This window comes from Megalops cyprinoides, chromosome 9 (genome assembly GCF_013368585.1).
Source record: "Megalops cyprinoides isolate fMegCyp1 chromosome 9, fMegCyp1.pri, whole genome shotgun sequence".
NCBI classification, from domain to species: Eukaryota; Metazoa; Chordata; class Actinopteri; order Elopiformes; family Megalopidae; genus Megalops; species Megalops cyprinoides.
The window spans coordinates 27,083,444-27,108,946 of NC_050591.1; the positions used below are offsets into that span (position 1 = coordinate 27,083,444).

Here is a 25,503-nt window from a genome sequence, read left to right on the forward strand (position 1 = left end):
TTAACAAGTAACTGCAAATGTTTTTTTTTTTAACTCCCATGAGATGGCTGCTGAACGTTGACAGTATACTATATCGTACACGAGTGCATAAAAACAAAAATCAAGACAAGGCAGGGGAGCAACATCCCATAAGAAGGATGACAAACGGGCTATTCGAATGGTAATTCGCGTTTACCGGACTTACGCTGCTCGCTGAGTGATACAGAGAGAGAGCGAACCGAGAGCTGCCAGAAACTGTGTGGCAAAGCAAGCGCTGCACAAGTGAGGCGAGCAGCTGTGGAGTAAACCTCTGCGTTGCTATCGTTGCATTTCTGTGCGACGGCGGCAGACGGCCGGTGAAGGGTGAGAACGACTTCGCAACGGAGATCAGACAAAATCGAATTGACGAGGTCTGAATTGAAGGATGTACTACATACGTCCGTCCGTCAGTTAAAGACTCACGGGACCCCTTCTGGATACAGCTTTCCTTGCCATCCCCGCATTCCCATCAGGTTTGCAGGCGAGCGGGGTTTACGAACGGAGCTTGGAGGGCGACACTGGAACGGTACGAATGAGGAACGGCATTGCATTCCTCTGCATATAGAGTAAGTAGGCTACCTAGAGCTCGTCTTAATCGAAATCATGTATTTGGAGAGGAGAAAATGTTTTAAAAGGGATAAAAAGTGAAACGAGCCACCGGACACTCGTTTGGCATCATCTTTGGAGAACAAAGTATAGAGGAGCAGAGTATTGGGATAAGTGTACAATAATTTAATATTAATTACCATCTTCAGCAGCTGCAACACGAATGATAAAAGTAATTCATATTTTTATCTTCCTTTGTGTCGTGCTTTTACAGATTTGATGTCAAAGAGTGTATGCTAAGATAAAAGACGGGTAGCCTGTGCTCCCACTAACTTCTTTAACAGGTTGATTTGAAACTAGTTGAAGAAGTATATTTGCTTTAGATGGAGTCACACGACCAAACAACTTCTTACCGAGTGTTCATATTGTATGTTGAAATAATTCACAGGACTCTGTAGTTGTATCTTGCACCTTTATGCACTTGGCGCTTATTGGAAAATTGACACTTCCAAAATACTACTGTGTGTGTGTGTGTGTACACATAATAACAATAACAATAATACAACCGAACTATACATTTGTTTGTGGGAAGGTTTAACTTGGAAGTTTAAAGGTTATGGTCGAAAGCTATACCTATATTGACTGATTTTAATAATCAAGTATCATTCATGCATTGTTTCAATTGTAAATAACAGGTAGCATCATTCACTACTTATTTCGATCACTGCAAAATGCTTTGATTTGATCGCCATTCCCTAACTACACAAAATTGGCAGTCAAAGTAATCTACTTCTACTGTACCGATGAAATCATTGGTAGTCACTGTATCGAATTCTGAGTTACCAGAGTTACAGTCGGAAAACTTTTCACTGAATACCAGTGGTTTGAAGAGTTGATTTTTTTTTTTACAAGAATAAATCTGAATCTGGTGAATATTCTGTCCATCAGCTGTGTTACAGTGGATATATACCATGGTCACCATTACGGTGGCAGTATTACTGTGGGTAGTTCACGGGACAGTTAATAATTTTATTTTTCATTCACTGCATTCACTGCAGTGTTGGCAGGGAAGCTATTTAAATATGTGATTATAGGATGCTTGACACAAACAATCAGGCTTGGAAAACATCAGCGCGCGAGTTATTATCTAAATTATGTATTGCAGATTGGCTTTAGTCCGCGGGATTCCGTGACTGTTGAGTGTCTATTATATGAATGCACTTTGATTCATTTCACTGTCACTGAAGTAAATTTATGCCCGTTGCCTTTTAAGATGCCTTTTACCACAAGACATGCTGAGCAACTTGTGTGTGTTTAATAACAGCACTAGCTGATTAGCAAAGTGCATGCTGCATCTGCTCTGCCTGCCTGGCATTATTATCTGAATAGCTGTGATCATGAAGTTTTAAATCCCCTGCAACAGAAACCCCTTTGAATTAATTCCTCTGTACTGTTGGCTTGTCTTTGTGGACTTGTTTCGAACAATATATTGAACACATCTAGAAATGTCAGTGCATTAGAATACTTTTCTTCTGACTGACATGTGTGATGTGAGTGACATGTGTCAACATTTGTACTGTTATGGCTCTATTGATGGAGACTTTGGCTCAGGTTCACCTTGACAGGATTGCTTTAAATACATAAATTGGCTCACTGATACGAAGAGGCCATATATTGCATACTAATTAAACTTTACTGGAATGCCTAATGACCAATGACTTGTTTCATGTCTCAGCTGGCACCTTTTCTGTGCCATCAAGATAACACTAGGTGACTAACACCAGTGTTTGTCTTCAGATAGATCTACGTAACCAGACATAGCGTAATCTCCCAGTTGAGACTGGGTTTGATACATTGTGTAGGATGTAGAAACAAGTGTTTGGGGTCTTGATTCAACATTTGCAGTCAGCGGAGGAAAAAGGAAAAGAGAAAAAAAAAAGGTTTTGATGGATTTATATTTTGAAACTGCAAATCCTTCTTTGCATAAATGAAGAGGGCCAGCTGTAAGCTTGCATTGAATGCCTGCAGCACACTTGTCTTCAAGGCAGAGTGCTCAGTCCCTGTGGCATCCTTGTCCTTAAGGCAAAGTGGTCCTGTTTCTGATTCACAAACCAGTAGGGGTTCCTGTGACCATTCCATCAGCCAGTCCAGCAGTGAAATGCACTCAACAATCTGCCCGGCAGAGAAAGCATTACACTTGTGCAGGACAGGTGGCGTCATTGCACTGAATCTGTGAAGGAGACTAGACATTATTATTTGGATGCACTGTAAACCATGCCCAGTAATTCTGAAGGCCAAGGTTGATATCAGAGCCTTTACCCATTCTTGCCTGTCTGCTGTGATAAGCTCTGGCTTCTGTGTGTGACCTGGTACTGTATTTGTGAAGCAACGCATTGGGGATGTGCAATTAGGTCGGACCTTTATTTCAGCTGAACCTTTAAACTGAAAATGCAAAGTAGTTCATGCAGTTTTGGAGGTGTATGCAGCTCCAAAAAGCAGACTTTAGGAAACTTTATAAAGAAGTCACACACAAGTACTTTACCTCCAGTCTAATTAATGGGTGCAATACATTTTTCACTTTTAAACTCTTCATCTTGGCCCAGACAGATTTTGTGGTCAGGTGGTTGATGTGAGTAGAAACTTTTTTACATGAAAGGCTATGTTGGTAATTTAACTGTATCTGTTTTCATGAAGCTATCATCTGAAATTGCACTTCTTTGAATGTTCATAAAGGCTTTCAACACCCAGCAAAGTTGAAGTTGGCTTTCTATGCATATGAGTTCAAAGGAAAACAAGATCCTGTAAACATTCCCAGATAAAATACAAGGACACCATTTCCCACAGTCCTGTGCTTAAAAGTAGCCTTGGGGAATATATATTTTTTTCTGATTAAATCAGGATAAAACATGATGGCTGGGTAATACTTCCTGCTCTTGAATTGTTCCTGCCCTGAAGGTTTAGTGATACATTTGCAAGAAATTGATGTCTGCAGTGAAAAGATCTATTTTAAACATATGTGCCACAGCATAGCACCAAGTGTAGACCTTGATGGATAATGCCATGGGGTATGTTTATAGCTTTTCATGGTTTGTGTGAAATGTTGGTGTCTTTACTTTTTATTTTTTTCATTTAATTACCTTTGTCAGATGAATTATATCACAGCAGTGTTGTAAAATTAAGATTTAATGATGCATTTCTTTGGGGTTTTGAAACTGTGGAGGACAATACAATATCTAAGTTTTCATTGGTTTGTCTGAGAGACTGCATTTCTGTGTTTAATAAAAGAAAGTGTATAAGGCCACATAGGTTACTGCTGTTCTTGTTTGTGTTTATTTAAAATGAAGGAAAGATGGCTGACACAGCAGTGCACTTTGCAGATTGCATTCCAACGCAAATTTCTTCTCTTATTGTGCTCCATGCATTTATTTTAAGGAAATATGACCGTGTCCACTGTCTCTTATAGTTGTTTGCATATGAACACTATCGTGCTATCAACCAGTTCTAGCTGCAAGTTTTTACATATCACTGTGTTTTTTACCCATACATTTCAGCTTATTTGAAGTTAAATTCTTAGTGTATTCATTTAACTTCAGTGGTGTGTTTGTGGTATGTGGATATTGATTATGTTCATATGAAAATGTATCTACGAAATACCCTGTGTAGTCAAAACACATTTCTCACTGTCCATGGTAAATACTCAGTTTAAACTATTATGTAAATTTCAATAAAATTTAAACTATCAGTAGGGTAATGTGTTTCCTTATCCATTTTACCAATGGTAGAGATGGGAAAAATGCGGTTTGATATTTCAGCACTTGAACCTCAATTAGGAAAAAGAACACAAGCCCCAGTGCTTATGTGTAGATATCTGGAGTTGGAAAAAATGCACCTGTAGGAAATAGGGTCAACCATTGATATGCATATTAACATACACACTGCATATTGAGACAAATGGAATCCTATTTGTCAACCTAGATTATAGATAGTTGCTATAGCTAACATTAGCTACATATATTTTTGTCTAGTTTGGACAGACTTAAGATAGGCCAGGATCATTGCTATGATCACATCTATAAGGTATCCATCCATGCCTATATGATGAATAATTATATTAAAACTAAGGATGTGTCTCTCATGCATTCTTATTTCATGCTGTTTCGCGCCATGTGACATGGTAAAAATGTTTTTTTTTTTTTTCTTCATTATGTGGAGAATGTTATTACAGGGTTATTCCACCTTGAATTCATTTATGCAGCTATACAACACAGGGGTTTCAGGAAGGGCCTACAATGTGCTTTCCTCAGCATATTTGATCCCTTGACCCAGTGCATCCTAATTGACTGTGTGTGATTCTGTGTGGTTTTGCACACACTGCCAAGGCCGAGGTCAAATGCAGACTTTTTCTGGGACAATTAAATGAGAATGCCCTCTGTCCTCAGGGAGTACTGCAGCGGGCACACCATGCGCTTTGATGTAAATCACCTTAAATGCTGAGAGCTACATCACTGTGGCTTCACACTGCTTTTATGTTCCTTTTTATCAAGATATTTTTTATGAGGATGATATGAGGAATGTTGTGTGTGTGTGTGGTGGGGGGGGGGGGGGGGTGGCTGTGAGAACTAGATTCATTTTCACTGCATTTACTTTATGTATTTTCTGACATTTTCAGAGCATTTCATATTATTAGAGAAGCTTCAACCTCCTTCCAGTATCAGCTTGCTTGCAGTAGTGAAATATTATCTGTATTCATTAAAATGTTTTATAATAATAATAATAATAATATTAAACTTGATTTTAGGGCTGTGTCAGGGTAAACCAAAGCAAAGAGTGATCTGTTTGAATCACTCCATAATAAGAGTGAAATACACTTACAAGTAACACCATATTTGTCGAGATAAGAGTTGTTCTACAACTGCTCAGCTCTCATCTTGTGAGCAATATATACTACCTTATATCCCCCTCCTGCAGGAAGGTTAATAGCTTCTTTCCTTATACCTTTTTGCTTACCCAAAGGTATGTCAGACAATCTTGTGAACTACAAGACGAAGTAACCTAAGAAGATTGTACCACGAGTCAGTCAAGCAGAGACGACTCCATGTAAACTCATTCTTTGCTGATGGATTTAGATGTGTTCAATTTAAGCTTTTGTCCCGGAAAAATGCACAACTCTCCTGGCCCCCCAAAAACAAAACAAAATTTTTCATAGGTGTGGAACTGTAAATAAAAATTTCCAAAAGTGCTCAACTGTAAAATAAATGAATGTCAAAGTAAAGCTTTTTGCGGAGCTGAATATTTAATGGATAAACACAAAAAGTTGTAGGAAGGCACATGCTGTGTTAGTTTAGACTTTATTCATAGCGGAGACATGTCTCTGTGTTCATCCTTCATCAGCATGCATGAAAGAACAAAGAAGGACAAGCTTCTTAAATAAACCTCCATTATTTTCATGATGGTACTTCAATTAATCAATTAGTTAATTAAGGCAGTATTGAATTCATCTGTAAACAAACCGATAAAATCATGTTTCATGTCAGAGAAAACAGCAGTATTGGTACAGGATTTTGTAATCTAATTTGACCATCTAATCTCGAGAAGGGGAGGAGGGCTGATGTTTAAAGGTCAGTGTCATAACACTCAGATTAATTATGGGTGTGATTATTCACACATATATTCACACCATGAAGAAATTAACACCAACATTCTGCTTATTTGAAGTTCAGTGGAAACCTCTGGAATTATATAGATGCTTCCAAATGCTTCCAGTTCCCATATTATGTAAAAAGAGAACACAGAGGAGATGCATTGTCATGGTTAAGGTTAGAGAGCACTCTAAAGTGGTCATGTACCTTTACAAATTTGAAGATGGATGTAAGGGAATTATTATTGTCCATTATTAGGAAATTTGGTCAAGTAGCAACTATGCCAATAAGAGGATGAATATCTGTCTTGTCACCATGTGCTGCGAGACAAGTGGCTTTGGAAGCATGTTACAAAGAAGGCTAGCAGTGCTTGTATTTGAGAAAGAGAGACAGAATCAGACCTGGACACAGCTTGCATGTTGTTAAGTGGTATGATACCTACCTGTTCAGTTTCAGTGCCCTCTAGCAGAAAGATGCATTCACAGGCAGGGAAAAAGCCTCAAAAGTCAAAAAAGGCAAACAACAAAAAGAATCCGCTAGAATTTGCCAAACTCCATCTAAATGTCTCATTTTGGACTTTCTCACTGGGTCCTGGAGCCCTTGTTGAAATAGAAAGTGATATGAACTGCAACATGTACTGAGAATTTTTTGTCAAATGCCTGGTTCCCTCTGCCAAGAAGCTCCAGCTTGGTGGCTCCAACATGACAGTGATCCAAACCATTCCTCTGAAAATACATATTAACGGTTAAGTGAGCACACAGTACATTTAACTGATCACTTCAGTTTCCATACCTCAATCCAATTAAACATTTGCAATCCATACTCAAGAAAGCAATCCACAAATGAAAACTGAGAAATGTGATGGACCTAGATCCAATTCTGTCAAGGCCAATCCCACACAGAAGTGCCAGAACCTCATAAAACTCTCCAGGAGGCATCTTGTCAGTTTAATCCATGTCAGAAGAGGATTTACGAAATACTAATTAGAGGGATGTGAGACTTGTCTGTTCTGGAATGATTATTGTTTGAGAGAAATATGAATTTGCAGGACTAGTAATGTTAAAATATAACTTTTTTAAAATAAAATTATTCAATGTGAACTTTTTTTCTTTTATAGCATGTTTGTTAATACTTACTCTTGGTTCTTTCTTTACCTTTTAAGACCAATAAAAGCCACAACCCACATCACACATATGCACACACACACGCACACACACGCATGCACACACGCACACACACACACACACACATACACACACACACACACACACACACACACACACACACACACACACACACAAATAAAAGTGGAATGAAATGTTTTGAAAGTTACGCTCTCCTGAAAGTTAAAAGTTATTGACATGGGACAGCAGAACTGGGATTAGGCATAATTGAAAGTGACAAAGTCAGTGAATGCTGGCCCTAGGGAAACTTGAATAAAATGGCTTTTTGTTTCTGGGAGGGTGAGTGTGAAAAAAGAGTGTTGCTGAGTTAAAGTAATGGGTCTTCAGGGATGTCTACAAAGAGGTTTGAGATTAATAAACTGAAAATGCCCAGAGGACAACATCTTCTTCAACCTAAAACAAGCACACAAAACATGCCCATAGCAACAATGTCATGTGTGGGAAAACATGCTGGGATTATAGTAAAAGATAATTTCTAATAGTTACTGTCATTTTTCCTTGTGGTTTCCAAGCAACAATTTCAAATTCTCAAATAATATTTATAAGTCGGGTTTATTCAGACCAGTGAAAATTAGGCATATGCTATACATTCATTGTAATATTAAGTAGCCATTTACTAAATCTAAGGCTAAATCTGTTTATGCTCTTCTTTTTATATTTCATTTTATGGTACAGACAACAAATGTCAAATAATGATTTGTACATATGATAAACACCTTTAAACACCAATTAGCAATATCTGGTGTGTGCTATGTTTTCTCTTCATTACATCTCATCTCTGCAATATACTACATGCATTTTCTTACTCAGAGATTAGTTCCCCCAATGTAATAACAGTACCTTCATTTAACACTGATGGAAAGAAGGTGTTAGTAATGTACACAACAGAAATATTTCCTAAAAGGTCTCTGTTTTTGTTCCTTGTCTCCTTTGCTTGACAAATGCCTCATAAGATGGAAACTGGCAGTAAAACGTTTGCTGACACGTGTAGGTGTGCACTGCATTGCACTATGATGAATCACACTGAATGTTGGACTATTCTTGAGTAACATGCCGTGTGTTTCCAAGAAACTAAGTTTCCATTTTCAAGGTGTCAGGGTGTGTCTCTGACAATTAGATGTTCAGTACCAGTTACCTTTTAGATGTTTTGTAACTTTAAAGAAGTCACATCCCTTTTCAGACAGATGAGGGATGTAGTTGTCAGACAAGTGGAAAGTTCTAGGGTTCAATGTTTCTAATTTCTAGCAAGAGGAAGGTTCTTTAAATGAAGGTGTCCTCAGGTGGATTGAAATGGTTCATCATATCAAACATATGCTATAAATTATTTCTGAGATCATACTCTTTGGAATTTTTTTTTGCATTTATGCCCCCTCTCCTTCACCAGTGATGATTACATGAGATGGTCCTACATTTGTAATTATGTTATTATTCCCCTTTTTATTAATTACTATGTGTTAATGGTGCTGAGCTAACAAGTTAATTAGGCTAGCATATCCTTGACCTTGGTTGGTGCTAGACTTTGCCTAAAAGGTTTGAGCGAGTGTTTCTTACTATGCTTATTTATACATTTCATATTTGATTCAGTGATTACTAAACCCAAAGGCTTGCATAAAAATTTCCTGTGAGACTAAATTTGATGCAAAGAACAGATAATATAAGAAGATACTTTTTTGAAGATAGTTTTTTGTATCACTTCCAGTACATTTCTTCATATTCCAGAGTTTTTCCAATGTATATATTTGTATATACATTATCCAGTATATATTTCTGACACATGAAGTGTTTTGCCATTTTGCCTGAAAGATGTGATACAGTATTATATTGGGGCAATTTATATGGAGCTGGTTTGTGTTGTTTTTTGGTAAATCCCAGTAGCTATACCTGAAAATCATCCATGCACTCTTGTTGACATGAGTGCTAATAATAATAGTAGAAGTAGATATTGAGGGATCCCGCAGAGAATTCCACTCTACTTTCAAAAACAGAGATCTTAAGAGCCTAATGGAATCACATTTAAGGCAGTCAATTGTACTGTGCTATTAAGTTCCTTGTTCAGCAGATCTTTGTAAAAGGTTCACATTTAAGGAAGTAAAATTGACCATGTAAAGGTTTAAAAGCTGTAGTGAATGTTAAAGTGTTGTGTAGGTAATGACTTGCAACTTTTTCAAAAATGATTAATGAAACAAATATGGCTGTTATTGCTTTAAATAAGTGAACAAAAAAATGAAGAAACAATGCTTATTTGGGCTGCCAGAGTAATAAGAATGCAGATGAAAGGAAATATATTTCTGTAGTTTTTTTTTTTTCCTTTGCAGTCTGTGTTCATTTTTGTTTAACTTCTTTAGAAATGAGTAAACTCTTGCTTGCTAGGAAAGAACCAGGGACCTCCGACATGTAAAAAAATCACCCTTCAGTAGCAGGTTTGTAATTTGTGCTCAGTGGGTGGATAAAAGCTTTGACCTAAGCCCAGCAAAAAAAAAAACAGTGAAGCACTGCACAAAGTAGTGCTGTACATGACAGCTCACATCACATGATGCTGTGAAAAATCTTAGCACATCAAAAGAAGTTGTTCTCTCTCAGTTAAAATGCTAGCGTTGGCTCTGGACTCAGATCAATGCGGCTTTGCTCCATTTAACCCTCCAACACTGCGGCTCAGCATCCCGTGACTCTGAAAGCGTTTCTGCTTGCACAGTTACCCAGGAAATCTGATACTAAACAACAGGTACCACGTTGGTCAGGTTAATTTATAATTGTTTGCAAAATAGTCAGTCAGGCATAGTTCATAACAATCGTAGCATTACGCCATCTCATTACCCTGAAAGCATTCTGTTTTCGGAAATAGTGGCTGCAAATCACCGATTTGGGGAGAAGAGGAGTCACCTTGATGTAAAGTGTGTTTTTAGAAACAGGTCCATTAAGGACTAGATTTACACATGAGTGATCATTGGAACTGGAGAAGTGAGCATGAATTTGGTAGGAGTTGCACCTGCAACTCAGACTCATGCAGTTTCTGTACTTGAGAATGTACAAATATTTAAATTTCATTTTATTTGTAACTTTTAAAGTAATTGTAAGGTACATTAATTTCCCTTTACATTCTCACGCTGTCTTAGTCACACCAAACTGCCTCATGGCGGGTTTAAGGGATTTCAGTTTTGAGTTTCATATCAGCTTGCTTACATGATGGCAGCCACCCATCTGTGTATAAGGCATAAAGCATGTTATTGGAATATTGACCCAGTGGTATTATGCAAAACTAATGAATTTTCACTTTGTTTTCTGAAAATATTTACAGCATTATTGTACTCTAGTTGTGTTTATTCTGTGTGGTGGTGTTGGCAGTCAGGTAATGAAAGTACAGAAATCCACAAGATTTGTAAAGGTTTAAGATTGACAAAAGCCTTTAGCAGCTAAATTAACAATGGAATATAATAAACATTTTGAAACAGCTCAGAATATTTTAGCTTAAATTTACACTTAGAAAGAAGCTGCCTTCAGACACAGTTTTCTTGTATAAAAAGTCAAGATTTGGTCTAGTACTATAACATACATAGTTACAGGCATCATCTAAATGTATTTTAATTAGCTTTTATTATATTCTGTGTGAGAAAATAAAATGTTGGCATGCTTTACATGAGCGCATTGCTATGGATATGTTGACAAGGTGGCAAGCACATCAAATTGCAGTGTTCCATAATAATTTGCATGGTTATTTTTTCTTCAGGCTTTTTGTCCCCAAGATTGACTCAGATTCCTTGTTGCCTTATCACTCGGTGCATTATGTGGCATCTATGCGTATCGTCTGCTTATAGCCACAGGGTGATTCTTACCTTATTTGACTTTTGCCAAGTAAAAATGCCTGGAGGAAAATGTGGGAAAAATATTCATTGGGTACTTCAGATTAAATTGTGTCCCTCTTCAACTGTGCAATGTCACAAAGGACAGGATAAATTGGATTGCCCAAAACTAGACACTCCATCACACCTTGCAACAGGCAGATGAAAGCTTTTAAATTAATTGAGATCCTGACTCTATCCAATCTGATTGCTTCTGTTTTGAAATAACCCCACTTCTTTTTGAAAAAGTCTTACGTTTATACACTCTGTACACATGTGCTGTGATGCTCCAGTTTTTCTCCAGTGAACATGGTTCATAGAAAAACAGAAAATTGCAGCTCAGTTGCAACTCAGTATTTGGAATATTATCTTACACTGTACATTTTAAAATAACCTTACAATCAGATGGAATATTCCCATCTAATTCAACAACCCAAAACATCTGTAAGTGCATTCGCACCTGAACTATCAGGCTGTAGTTTTGACTCACTATTGGATAGCAAATCAGAAATTATGCAAGTAAATCATGCCAGATGGGAATCTATGTCTCAAAATCTGTCTTTTATCTGATTCCCAAATAGTGCTAATTGTGTTTAGAAATGGAGCTCTTTCTTTGTGTATGAGACAGATTGTAGCCCTACAAATTAATATATCTACATTTCAAAGTAAACTACTGGTCTGTCGTTATCCCTGTCTTCCCCAAAATGCAACATTCCAGTGGTCTCAGTATGTTGGCCTCAAAATTCGAGAGCGTATATATGTTCCCAGGGTCTATGTTCCCCAGTTCAATATTCTGTTAACACGCCAGCTAATGCTAACCTTGCATCTAATGCTAATGTTAATAGTAGCCAAAATGCTAATGCTAACACTTATCCACATGCTAATGCTAACCCTAACTCTAAACCTAACCCTAACCCGAACTCTGACTCTCACCCAAATTGCAAGGCTAAATCTGACATTAATGCTAATGCTAAACAGAAAGCCAAAGCTAATGCTAACCCTAGAACTAATGCTAACGCTAACCCTAACCTAAACCTCAATTTGAGCTCTGACATGGAAGCATTATCCATGTCATATTAAGTGAATATAGAGCTGGGGAACATAGGACCCTGGGAACATAGGAATGACCCCCAAAATTCCACCACAAGTCTACCTAGGATTAAATGATCAGCTCTACATAAAAAAGAATTTAGGAGGTCTAGACACCTTCAGTTTTTTTCAGGATTCCATGTTTTTCAATTTAAAGGATAGAATGTCAACATAAACAAGTGTTTTTGTCAACTGTCTTGAGGAGATAACTTTATAGCAATTTCTCTTCAAGCTGAAAGTGTGCCTGTCTTCTGTTGTCCTGCCAAGAAGGACAGCACCATGGAGCTTGATCTGCCATAAATGCAATGCGAGTAACATCCTGTTGCCGAACACAGCAGCCAGAACCAAAGTGTAACTACACAGCTATACTACACACAGCCTCTGGTGTATAAACATGCATCAGCTTCTCTCTATGTGGTATGAATTTCCCAAATTTCCCAACAGAATCCCCAGCAAATGTACAGTGGGAATATCCCACTGTTAAGGGAAATGAAAACATGGCAGAACAAATGTCCACATCATTTTGTCTCTCCATTTCAGTTGAATATTATTTAACAAACAAGGGCTATGATATACTTGCTTAACTTAGTCATTCAATGATAAGGAAATGGCATCAGAATCTTATTCAATATAAAGTCTTTACCAGTTTTACTGTAACATACATTGAAGAATTTAATTAGATTACATAGATTCCATAATATTTTGGGTTTGGTTCATGTCGTTCCATCGTACCCATAGATCATTAGATTGATATGCTTTTGAAAAAAATTGATAGCAAAAAAATTTAAAAAATAATAGTTTAATTGCACTTTTGAAATACCCAACAAGATGCTGTATAGACCCTGTATTATTGATGTGATTAGAGCCTTCTGAAAATGCTTATCACTTTTAATTACTACAGGGTGCCCATACTGAGGCGTAACAGCAGGGAATTATTCATATGTGTTCTCTCATTACAATCAGAGATTTTACAGCAGAAGAATTGCTTTCCTGAACAAGTCAAATTAGAGGACAACAAGGACCTGACAGATACCCTATGCATCCCCCTTCCAAACACCTGGCAACAGGAAGGTCGTTATCTGATTTTAAATTAATCCCAGATTATGAGCATATTTTACAGAGGAGGCTGCTGTCTGTGAGAGGTGTTAGAAGGTAATTGCTAAGTATGGTAAATTATACAGAATTTCAAGGAAAAAATACAGCTAGAGGATTACTTCAGTTGAGTCAGCATTTAGCACATTAATATAATTTGCTTGCAAGACAGAAGCCCTGAAAATACATTTTATGAAGACATGAAAAAGTAAGAATGTAAAGAAATATTTATTTAAAGTGACATAATATTGTCTCAAATCACACTGGATCAACCATGTACATACATGCATGTACCTGTACATACATCATGCACATACATCACTTTCTCTCTCTCTCTCTCTCACGTGTGCACCCACCCACCCACACACACACACACACACACACAAACACACACACACATACACTCACTTACTCTCACACACAAAAAGCTTTGTTTCACAAAGGTCTGTTTGTAGAGAATGCAAGTCTGCTATAAATGTCAAACCTATCATATACTTGCGGAGACATGGCCTGCTGATTCTGTATGGCTTAATGCAGAAAGCAAATCATTATTATTTCTCACAATATCCACACAGCATGTTCTGTTGAATATGCCTTGCTGCTCAGGAGTAAGAGATGTGTTTGCCCAGAGCAGAAAATCAGCAGTGATGCTGAAAGATAGCCTGGGGATTGAGTGTTCTTCAAGGGATAGTCCCTGATTTTATGTGACAGTGTATGAACCTTATCTACCAGGGCTATGATAAAGCGCCACCCTCTTTGATGTTTTATTTCCGAAATGTCTAGTGAGTTTACAGGCAGCTGCAGAGATCAGCCAGATCAGGACATAATCACGGCTGCAGTAAAGGAGTCACAGGGAAGTCAAACAGAGCTAGATACCAGGTTAAGCGGAGGGCCTACATCTGCATCCTGCTGATACTGCATGTAAAGGATTTGGTGCTATTATAAGATCACCACATATAAGGTGCAAAGCACAGAACAGCCCACACTATGGTGTGACTCATATCATTCCTATTAGTGCAAAAGCAAAGGCTTCACAGTTTTGCAGTGATCATCGCCATCAGTACTGATTAAAATATGTGTTGCTCAAAGTTAAAGATATAGCACATTGTGGATATATTGAGCCTGGTAATAGACTGCAATACTACAAATTGTCCATTTTGTAGTCGGTTTGTAGGCACACCTTGCAGGCATGTCATGTGAATATGGTTTAAAATGATCCACTTTAACAAGAATAAAAAAATTCAGACATTTTGTGGAGTGCTGACAATATTTTTTTTTTCCTTTGCATTTTCTGATTTGTTTTCTCGGGAATGAAAATACTGGCACAAATGCTGTGATTTGTGTTTTGATATCCTCCTTAAAGTGTGTATCATTCTGAGTGTTGCAATACTGAATATTGACACTTACGTGTCATACGTAAGTGTGTATACGTACAAATACCTACACATATACATGTAGGTATTTGTACATTTAAAATATTAACACAGTAGTAATATTTTATGACTCTCTACTTATGTTGCTTATTTCTGGAAAAAAAAAATTGATTTTCATGCAGTGTACAGGAATGTTACCCCAGCTTATACCAGAGCACCTATGTGAAAGTATAATTAAATTCTTGCAGAACCAGTCTGCGATGGGTTTCCAGGAATGCACTGTGTTGTGAAAGCAGTGTCCACCTGTATATCAAATTTCCCCTGGAGCAGTGTCTACATGAGACCATCCCTCCGGGTTATGAATACTGTATGTTGCTCTTGTGTTCTGCTGGCCCAGATAGCACGTTCTGTTCTACCTTGTTTGCTCATACTAATGGACCAGATTTAACAATGTGGAAGAAAATGCCTCTGAACAAACACCACTCAGATGCCATGAAGATGACCATCAGTCAAAGCGCTCACATGATTTAAAACATTTCCTCAGCTTTTAATCACTGTCAGGCTTTGTCATATTCCCTTAAAAAAACTGTCAGGAACACTCTGCATAACTGCAAGCACGGACTGTCATTGCCAAAAATGGAAAGAGCCAAGAATGGGACCATTAATGCAGTGCATGGTCTTTTCAGTAGTGACTTACATTGTCTGTGTTGAACAAAAACACGTCAGGCAGTGTATCACCAGCCTGGATATACATGATGAAACCGTTTCTGCACTTATTTCCTTTATTTCCCAGATAATGTTGATGCGTTGAAAATGATCATGGAATCATGTAAATTGTAAGTACCACATGCAATCTAAGTGTAAAGCGAAGAACTTTTACCAAGACCTGACAGAAAATACATGTATCCACTTAACTTCTCATATTTTCCCTATTACTAAAAAGCACTGTGCAGGATTAGGTAACAAAAATGGCTAATATTTTATATTAAGCCTTTAGAACCAGTTTTAAGGATTGTGAATTGTTGATTGTGAAGATACCCCTGGATGTGATTACTTCACTGATCCATTGTGAAATATCAGAGCATGCATATGTGATTACAGCTTTATTCTTCCCCAGAGGTGTCCAGCTGAACAGCCTGTAGGGTACTTACATTGATTTCCCCATTGTGTTTGTCTTGATATTAATATGCCTGTAAGCTCAAGTTAATATTTGTATGCTGTTCCATGTGTGCTTGGCCCTGATTCATATGTAAATATTTGGCGATATGTTTTTCCATCATCAACACAAGGTTGTATATCAGTGATGTGATGTTAGGCCATAATGAAAACAAATAAGGATGTGGAAGTACTGCTACATTCTGTCCGTATGGTGCATGGCTATCATTTCAGCTTAGGGCTGAGCCAGATCGTAGGACACCACAGAAGAGACATTTTGTTGAGACACAGATGCCTGACATTGATACCATTTCCAAATGCGTCTCCTCAGCAAAAAGAATGGAAAAATAGCATTCGTTACTCAAACTTTTAATTAAGGCTGTAAATTAAAGTAAGGCGTCCCCTGCAGTTTTTTCTCAGTCCTACTTAATTGTTGCACCTTGATTAACCGGAATACTTTAGGACATCTTTTGCTGGAGCAACAGGAAAATCCTGTGCTTTCACCATTTAAAAAAAAAAAAAAAAAAAAAACGTGAAAAATCACAAAGGCATCCCCTAGTCAGAGGGGAGGGATGCAATGAGAGGGAACATTCCCTGGAGAGCAGTGTTCTCCTGTAAGGGATAAGGCACACATCCTATGGAGTCTTGCTGAGCCAGGGCTCCACCCCCTGATCGTGGGCTCTCCCGAGGCGGCTTTGGTTTGGAGGCAATCAGCGCACAGCTGTCACTGTACCTTTGAGAGCTGGGAGCTGCTCAAGCCAGCTTCTCCGGCTGCCTGCTGTTCCGTAGTGGCAGACACTGGAGTCATTCCAAGCACTTTCTTGGATAAGCCGGAGGCAGGTTAGTGTCTTTTGCATCGGTCTCTCACCCCGTGGTTGCCTCATAGTAATACCGAAAGGTGTAAGACGTAGGAGCAGAGCAAAGAATTTATAAAGAGCTTTCAGCTTAAGGGTCTGAACGCATGCCCTCTGCTTTGATATCCCAACCATAGGAGTGTTCACCTTTTTCAGGACTGCAGGGCTCCTTGAAGAAAGCAAATTAATACCTCACCAGCCACAAGGGTGCAAAAATGCAACACATCAGTGGGGAATAAAAGATACATAGTGGACATGTAAAAACTTTCAAAGTCCATGTAAAACCACTGAAGCTTGTAATTAAAGCCATTCAATAATTTAAATAGGTACATTACACTATTATTTTAACGTTGCTTAATATTTGTGCTTGTATCTATAATGCTGCTGTAGTGCTGCAAAAATGTTGAATATTGTGCATAACAAATGTTAAATATTTGAAAACTATTATTGTGAATAAGGTAATTGTACTTATCAAATAGATATATAATTACCCTTATGAAATTCTGGACATTTTTGTCAGTGTTATTTGTCAGTCAGTGTTTGTTTGTCAGTGTTATTTGCTTCCCAGGCTCCTGCTAAATGTTGCACATAATCAATAGCAAGTGAGGAGGAAAAGAAAACAGAGAAAGTCTTTGTTGCACAGCACCAGTATGACCTGCAGTAGTCAAAAATGCAGAGAGTGTGACTGACATTTTGAAATGTCTTCAAATCTGATTTTTTTTTTTTTTTTTTTCAAATTAGTTTTGAAAGAAATGTGCTTTTGCACAGCTAATCTGTATCAGGAAGAAGCGCAAATAGGAACAGATTTCTTGTAGTCCATTAACATAGGATGTGCAGCTTTTCTGTGTGCATCAAAGAATTGGTAGAATGTTATTTGCATGTAGTTATTATAGTAAATCTAATCCTTGGGATTTATTGAACTACATAGTTAGGGTCTACTATCTTAAATACCGCCAAAGCCCACAATGTCCATCATGTGACCAGTTGATCATCCTGTTGTATTTGCACAGATGACATTGTAGAATATTGTCAGAGTGCTCCTCCAGCATGCAGTGTGGTTTGTTGTGTGTTTGTCTCCCTGGGCTTCACACCTCTTTACTCATGTGAACATCCCCTCCTTCTCGTACATGTCTCCGCATAATAATGCACAGGTTACTGTAAAAACTGCCACTTCCTCAGGCGTTCTGTGAGGCGACAGATTCTGCAACGAGAATGTAATCCAGTAGTGTGCAAGTCTTTATCACATCTTGTGCAAGCCTTATCGTGTAATTGACTTTTCAAGATGTGGACAGTTTTACCGTCATGTGTGAAATGCGTTTCTAGAGGGCAAAGTTTCCAGTTGGCAGCACCATGTAGTGTAGAAAGGCTTTAGCCACCCAAAAATCACAGTTGCCTGCCACAGACTGTGAAATAACATTGTAACTTAATAGGAAAACAGGGGAAAAAAAAACCTTTGACTTCACTTTGTGTGTTCTTGAGTGGAAATGAAAACTAGTCAACCCACCTGGGAAGATTACAGGAAATAATCCATTGGGAGAAGGAACCAGATCCCACACTTATCTTTCCTCTCTTACCTAGACATAATATACCCACTGGGGCGTTTGGTTACCAGGCATGGTGCTGTGTGTTTTTGTTTTACATAGCTGTCTATAGACAACACAGAGTGCAAACCTGTACATGTAGCCATTTCAATGATCATTTTCAGGATGTGAGAAGCTGGCATAGTCAGAGAATGAAATGAAGTTAAATGGAACCCAAAAAGACCAAAGCTCTGTGGTGTCATTTAGGGCTATTCCTGAAGGGAATTAACATGTCATAGTGATATCCTGAGGAGCTAAAATTCCTGTGTTTGCACTAAACTGTTGCTATCCCAGTGTGTCAAATGCCCCATCCCCCAAACCATGTTGTCTTAATGTTATATCACTCTGACAAAGATTCAAGACAAATGTCTGGTGCGAATATTATGTAACAATTGATGTAAAGAAAAGCCGTAGCATTAATTGTGGTGGGGTTGAGGGTACTGCTCCAGTAATCCTCTGTGACTCTATAATGTCAGACAGTTATGAAAGGAAATATTTATTAACCCTTCAAGCATGAAATTATTAACCTGTAAATTGATATAGTACTGTACACATTCTTACTTCAGACCACATGTATTCAATGCTGGGAATCAGTCGGTTGCTAATGAATAAAAATTTTTCCTATGACTATGACTGCCTTGCTAGAAAGTTATGTGAGATGTGCAGGATTCACGTTTTTCAGCTAGAATAAAATCATACATCAACACAAGTAGACTGACAAGGCAACATCAACACAAGGGGAGTAAAGCACTGTCATAGGCTGCACAGCCTTAAACTATTACAGCTTTTTTCCAGCCACTAGGTTTGTATCGCCACAAGCTTGTTTCGTCACAATGTATTTACCACAAAGTTCTCGCTGCTGAAAAAGCTTCAAGTGCTGCTAGGATTTCATCCTCTAAGTATAAAGTGTGATCTGTTTTACAACTACTAACTTTTATCACAATATCAGGAGGAGCAGAGTGGCCAGGCAGGATTGTAGGGTGTGTTGATGTACATGTGAGGGTAAAGTTGTTGTTACTGTTCACTTGGCTAGAACCAGAGTTGTGAATTTAATCTGCTCCTTAACAGATAGCCAGTGACAATATTTTGGTTGGCTGTACATCAGTGAAGCAGCTACGTTCTCAGTCAGCTGTGAAGGACTGGATAGTATCTAGCACCACCTACAGTTTCTTGGCACTGTGGATTGATGGCACAGTCACGTTGTCAAGGGTGAGGGAAGGTTATGTGGCGGTGACAACTTAGACACGTACAGAAGTTTGGCTTTGTAGAGATGGAACTTGAGATTTTTACAGATCATCCAACCAGATGCATTATTAAGGCAGGTTTTGATGGATGAGGCAGTATGCTTGTCAGTGGATGGAAATGGCAGAAAGAGTAATGTGTCATCTGTATACAGTAGAAATTGTAAGGGAAGCCTGCAATTCACCAATCCCAGAAAATTTGTGTGTAGAAAAGAGAGGAGATGGAGAGGACCACGGACAGATCCCTGGGGAACTCCTCTATGACTCCTCTATGAGAGGATTTAAGTCAGGGGTGTCCAAACCTCTCCTGGAGGGCCACTTGTCCTTCATGTTTTAGATCTCTCCCTGCTCCAACACAGCTGATTCAACATTCTTATGTTAGCCAGAACATATTGCATGTTGCCTGACATTACATATATTGTGCTCTAACTCACTGCTGAAATGTCCTTTATTGGGGTACTTTATTTAAATTGTTAAATATGAAATTCTTTTGTGTAAATATCCACAATGGAAAATAGGCATATATCTAACCCTGCATTTCAGTTGCATGAAGTTATCATGCTATAACTTGCAGATGTAGGTATAGTTCTGGGTTGTAACATGTAAGGAATGTATTTACAATTGCACTAGTTATCACAGCATTCTGTGTGGGACTGACATAGGTTTGGATGTGGTAGGCTGTGTTCTGCATGTTCCACTGTTCTTGCAGCTTCATTAGATCAGTATTATTTTAGAATTACATGCAGAATTATTTTCTGTATTTTATTTATCTAAAGAAGATGCAGACTAACTGACAAAGATAATTCACCCAATGCACAAAAAAATCTCCCTTCATAGACTTTTCAGTAACTAGAGAATCAGTAATAAACCAGGGGGTAGGGATTACAGGTTGAACCAGTCTGTGGCTGCATTGCCAAAGATCCTCTATTGTAACAGGATTTCAAACTCCACATGCTTTACATTGAAAATTCGGTCCCTGCCAAATAACTCTGCAAATTCACAATACTGGAACTCCTCACGGCCGCAGTAGCATCTGACGATCATTAGGCATACCGGGAAGGGAACACAGAGTGCATAGTCCCCCTGGTATATCTGGCCTCTGGCTGTGTGATTTGCATGTAGCTGCTGGGAGAGACTGGGGAGCAAGCATCTGTCTCAAGAGTTGTCACAGCAACAAGCTTTTCATAGAGAGAAAGTAAGGTTACATTATATACAGCAGAAGGTTTGCCCCTATTGAATGATGCCTTCAGTTCACTACGGGTCCAACTACTTGTTTCCCTTGGCCTTGTTCCTTTTTCGGCACGGTTCCAGGACAGATGTATGGATCTGCTTCAGGTGTGCTCCTTTTTGAGTGTATGCTTGTCTTGGCAGTTATTTCTAGCATAGTGCTGAATCTGGCTAAGGCTTGCAAGGTATAAATGAGATTAGAAATGTAGTTAAAAGAACAGAGATGCAAGATATCAAATGGAATTTTCAGGGTGGAAAATCATGTCTGTGTGAAAAGAACACAAGAACACTTGGTCATACAAGAGACAGACATAGCTTTTTTGGTTAAAACTATATCTGTGTCATTCTCACAGGGATTAAAGTTCTCCGTTGCTACGATGTATGAGATCAGTGTAGATCCAAAGGGAAAAAAAGGCGAGGGGAGGGGGGTGTGACTTCTAGGAATCGCACTGCCAGGTATGTCCATTTCAGGCTATGTAGGTTATAATGTTATAATGTTCTTTTAATAATGTTATTTTATTTACATAAGCCTATTTATGAATTTTGCAATACGATTGTCTACTGTCTACAGTTCCTTATGTTGTAATGGTGACAGATTGGGTAATGGAGCCCCTACTGGCTGGCCTACTGACGCTGCTGGAAGACTGGGCCTTTTCTTAGGCTACTAATTAAAGCCACAAACTGAAACTTCCTTTTTTGACAATATAACAATAATATGTATAAAACGGAAACAATCGGAGACGATAATATAGCCCCACGGTGTATTGAAGTAGGCTAATCAATTAATCACGTCTCGGCGGATGCTCGCACATTCAACTTTAGTCTACACACAAGCTGACATTTGATTAACACCAAAATATAAATTTATAAACATGACAAAATATCCCAAAAACCCCCAAATTATGAGAGTCTTAATGTCCAGCAAGCAATAGAAATAGTTCAAATACAAAAAGTTAATCAAGATTGCAGTCAAAGTCAAAGTTTGTGATGAAGAAGGAGCGAGAAGCTGCGGTTCAAAAAGGAGCAATCTGCAATTTCACTACTCCGATGGATGAGAAGAAAGCAATCCTTTTGCAACCACCCACATCTTCCAACCGAGAATAGGCCTAATCCACAAGGAAATTTTATTCCAGCAGCTAAGAATCGTGACAGTTTGAATTTAGATGAGCCCGAACGCTGTGTTCACCTCCATGCGCACACTAGTTTTCCCTCATCCCTAGCACTTGGCCTGTGAGGACGTCCTGTCCATCTTCATTGTACAGTATAATGAACTGATAACACACACACAATGTATAGCATAATTCAAGAGTAATGGAAAGAGAATAACACGTTAGAAAGAGAGAATGGGTGCGTTTCTGAAAGTAGCACAAACTCACGGTGTCCTGTAGGCTATACAGCCGTCGGGCTCACGGTGTCCTGGACAACAATATTTTAATGCTTCAGAAAATATTAATCACTGTCAGGTCAGCAAAGATTTGTGTATGTAGATAAAGCTTAGTATTGTGTCTTTTCGATGAAGTTACACCTTGGATTTACTGACAGTGATTAATCTTTTCTGAAGCAAGGCTCTATTCGTGGCACTGTCATGCAAAATAAGCTGAAAACACATTATTATACTAACAAAAGCACAAAGTTCGAGTATCCCTATGATTCTAAAGACCTGCCTTAAATTAACCCCATACTGATTTTCAAAATTAAATACACATACATGGCTTTTTATTTCATTTAAAAATAAAAGCGTCACTTTGACGCACTCCCGTGGTAATCCGCCGATTAACTTTGCCGCGGTTCTAGTGTTAAATAGGCTATTGGTGTCCGGGACACTGTGAGCCCGGCGGCTGTATGAAACCGTGAGATGTAGAATGTAGGCTTATATTCATGTAGGCTAAAGGCGTGTACACACTGTCCGCCTTTTCCTCAGCTGCCTCCGCCTTTTTTACATGAAAACCTATGGGAAGCGACTGCACGGTGGAAAAAAAGAGGCTGCTGTAAAAAGGTGGCGCGGTACCTGCCTTTTCTGGAAAAAAAAAAAAAAAACCCTTAAGTTGGGGGCTCTGTAACTTGTTTTACAAATTGTGGATGGGGAATATGACGTGGCCTGAAAAAAAAAATTCTATCAGTTGTTTTTTTTTTTTTTTTTGCTTTAATCCCTGTTCTCATGTATGACCTAAAACACTATTGTGTTATGCACTGTTATTTCCCTTGCATGAATATTACAAGGAATGCTGTGAGCTTGGCAGGCTGCATGATATTGGGGTATTGATAAAAACTGATAAGATGAAAAGAGGATAAAGAAACCATATGCAGGTGTGTCTGAATGACTGAAGTGTCCAAGGTTACATAATCACAAAAACAGGAGTAGTGTGCAGTAGGTGGTATTTCATCTAGACCATGAATAATTGCAGATGCATTTTATAAAAATTGTACTCTAAGGAGCAAAAAATATAGTTTGCATTCCATTTGTCAGGGGTGGGACAACTCCAGCAAGATTTATATAAATGGGAAATGGGGGAAGGAGAATGGATGCTACTGTAAAAGAGTACAAATTAGAACAAATAAAGTGAAATCCTGTGGAACTAAACAGGGAAGGTATTTATTTAATCTAAGGCATTTTCAGCATATCGTTTCCTTTGAGTGAAAGGCTCCATGGGCATTAGCTTATGTTTTATTTAATGTTTACTGGCAACAAAGACAATAGTCCCAGTGTAAGCAGTGAACACCTGCCAAAAATACAAATGCCTTCTGAGAGTCTGAAAGTCCATACATTTTAGTAGAGTTGTAGTGCAGGAATTGTGTCTCTTAGCAATTTGGCGTCAATTGGACGTTTTAATCTAATTTTACACCAATTTGAATTATTTGCAGATGGGAAGAGGTGCGGAAATACTGTCAGTCTGTGAGTAAATGTATATTATAGCCTTTAAAATGCTTGCAATTTTTCATCGCATTCTAGTAACAGACATAATACTCCTGGCATTCTAGCAGTGGGGGTTACTGAATACTGCTACAGCTAACTAGCAAGGCAAGGCATCCAGCTATTGCTTGCCGGCAGCAGATTGTTTGTGACATGGTTGTTTTTTTTTTTAGCTTACTCACTTGCAAGGCAACAACAGAAAATATATTTTCTGTTTTAGTTTAGTGCCTAGTTATCATATCAAATACAGATGGTCCTCTCTTAGCCAGTGGCTTACTCTTGTTGCATGTGTTAGCTTGATAAAGTTGTGTTTCTTCACAAACTGTAATGAAGTATCATATAAAACATATCTGATCTTCTTTTGCTTTGCTAATGTGGAAGCTCTTGGAGTTTTTGTCCCTTATGCAGATATTACACAACAGGAATTTTCAGTATTGATTTCATAATGGTTTTTTAGCTTTCTGCTGAATTTGATTTCACCAACAGCAGAAGTAGTTTTGTAAATTCCAGGTTATGGCAAGTCTGTGGGCCTGTCAAAGAACAAATAATAATTCAAACACTGGTTTCCATTCATTTTTTGAGCTTTTTTACTTAAACACTTTGCAATGCTTTGTCCTCAGGAAAGGGTTATGTTGAAAGTCTCTCTTTCTCAAATGCAGAAGGCTGGACAAAGCTCATACCTAATTTTCACCTGTTGGCATCACAGTTTTATGTTGTAATAGAGTGGGCATAGACAGGGACTTTGAGATAAGGAGCGCTTCAATAGTTATGCACTCCCCTTATCATCTAGGTTACCTCGGGCAAGAAAAGAGCAGATAGTCATGACATATTCAAATCTTTGTGCTCTCAGACATGTCTCCACAGAGTGGTGAATGTAGAATTTATCTCCTTTGGCTTGACTTTGCATCATTTGAGTCCCCATGAAATCAGGTTGAATCAGGTTGAGTGCAGGGGAGGTAACAGAACAAAAGTTGCGGAAATGTCAAGGGAGCATTTTGTAGTGCACTGGAAAAAATATGGAGGATTTTCAAGGATCAAGGATTTGTATGTGATGTTATGTATAGTAACAATGCATATTATGGGTATGCATAATGTATAATATAATGAGTCAAAACAAGAGTTTAACAGATTAAAGTACATTTTTAAAACAATGATTTGTGTACATTTTCCCATGTTAAAATGGGAAGATAATTTAATAATTTACCATTTACTTGTTATCTCTTTTCAAACTACATTAAATAGGTCATACCTACATAATAACTATCTATGTATGTATTTCACAACTGTTTTCTAGTAGCATACTGTACAAAGGCCATGAAAATAGTGACTAAGATGTGTACGAAGATGTTAGATGACAGATCAAGGAGCTGCAAGCATTAATAGTTTTAAGATGCGATAAATTAATTTAAATGAAATGCGCTTCGATGATCCACAGAAAAACAATTTTCCTGCTGCTTTCATTTTGCTGTCTGTCAACAATTATCCTGTGTTTACAGATTATTACAATTTCTGACTTAGTAGGAGTATAATACAAGAACCTTCACGTGGGATAATTTGATTTTTTCCTGTGATTTGTGGTCTGTGCAGTTATTGCACACAACTGTTCCTCACTGGATTATATGATTTTCACAATATTTTGAGCCTAATGATTATCAGTTAATTAAATTATCTGAGTACAGAATGTAAGTTTATCATTCTTTTGGAAGCAAAATAGAAATTAAGAAGAAAAATCCTGAGCCAGAATATATGTCACAGTTT

General features: G+C 38.1%; 1 protein-coding gene across 1 annotated transcript in view; it reads left to right on the forward strand.

Moving 5' to 3' along the window:
• The first annotated feature begins 271 nt into the window (after positions 1-271).
• Positions 272-25,503, forward strand: part of cntn5 (contactin 5) — a 155,841-nt gene continuing 130,609 nt past the window's right edge. Inside the window, exon 1 of the mRNA XM_036536353.1 lies at positions 272-584. The gene's annotated coding sequence lies outside the window, so the exon portion shown is untranslated. The remainder of the gene's footprint in view (positions 585-25,503) is intronic.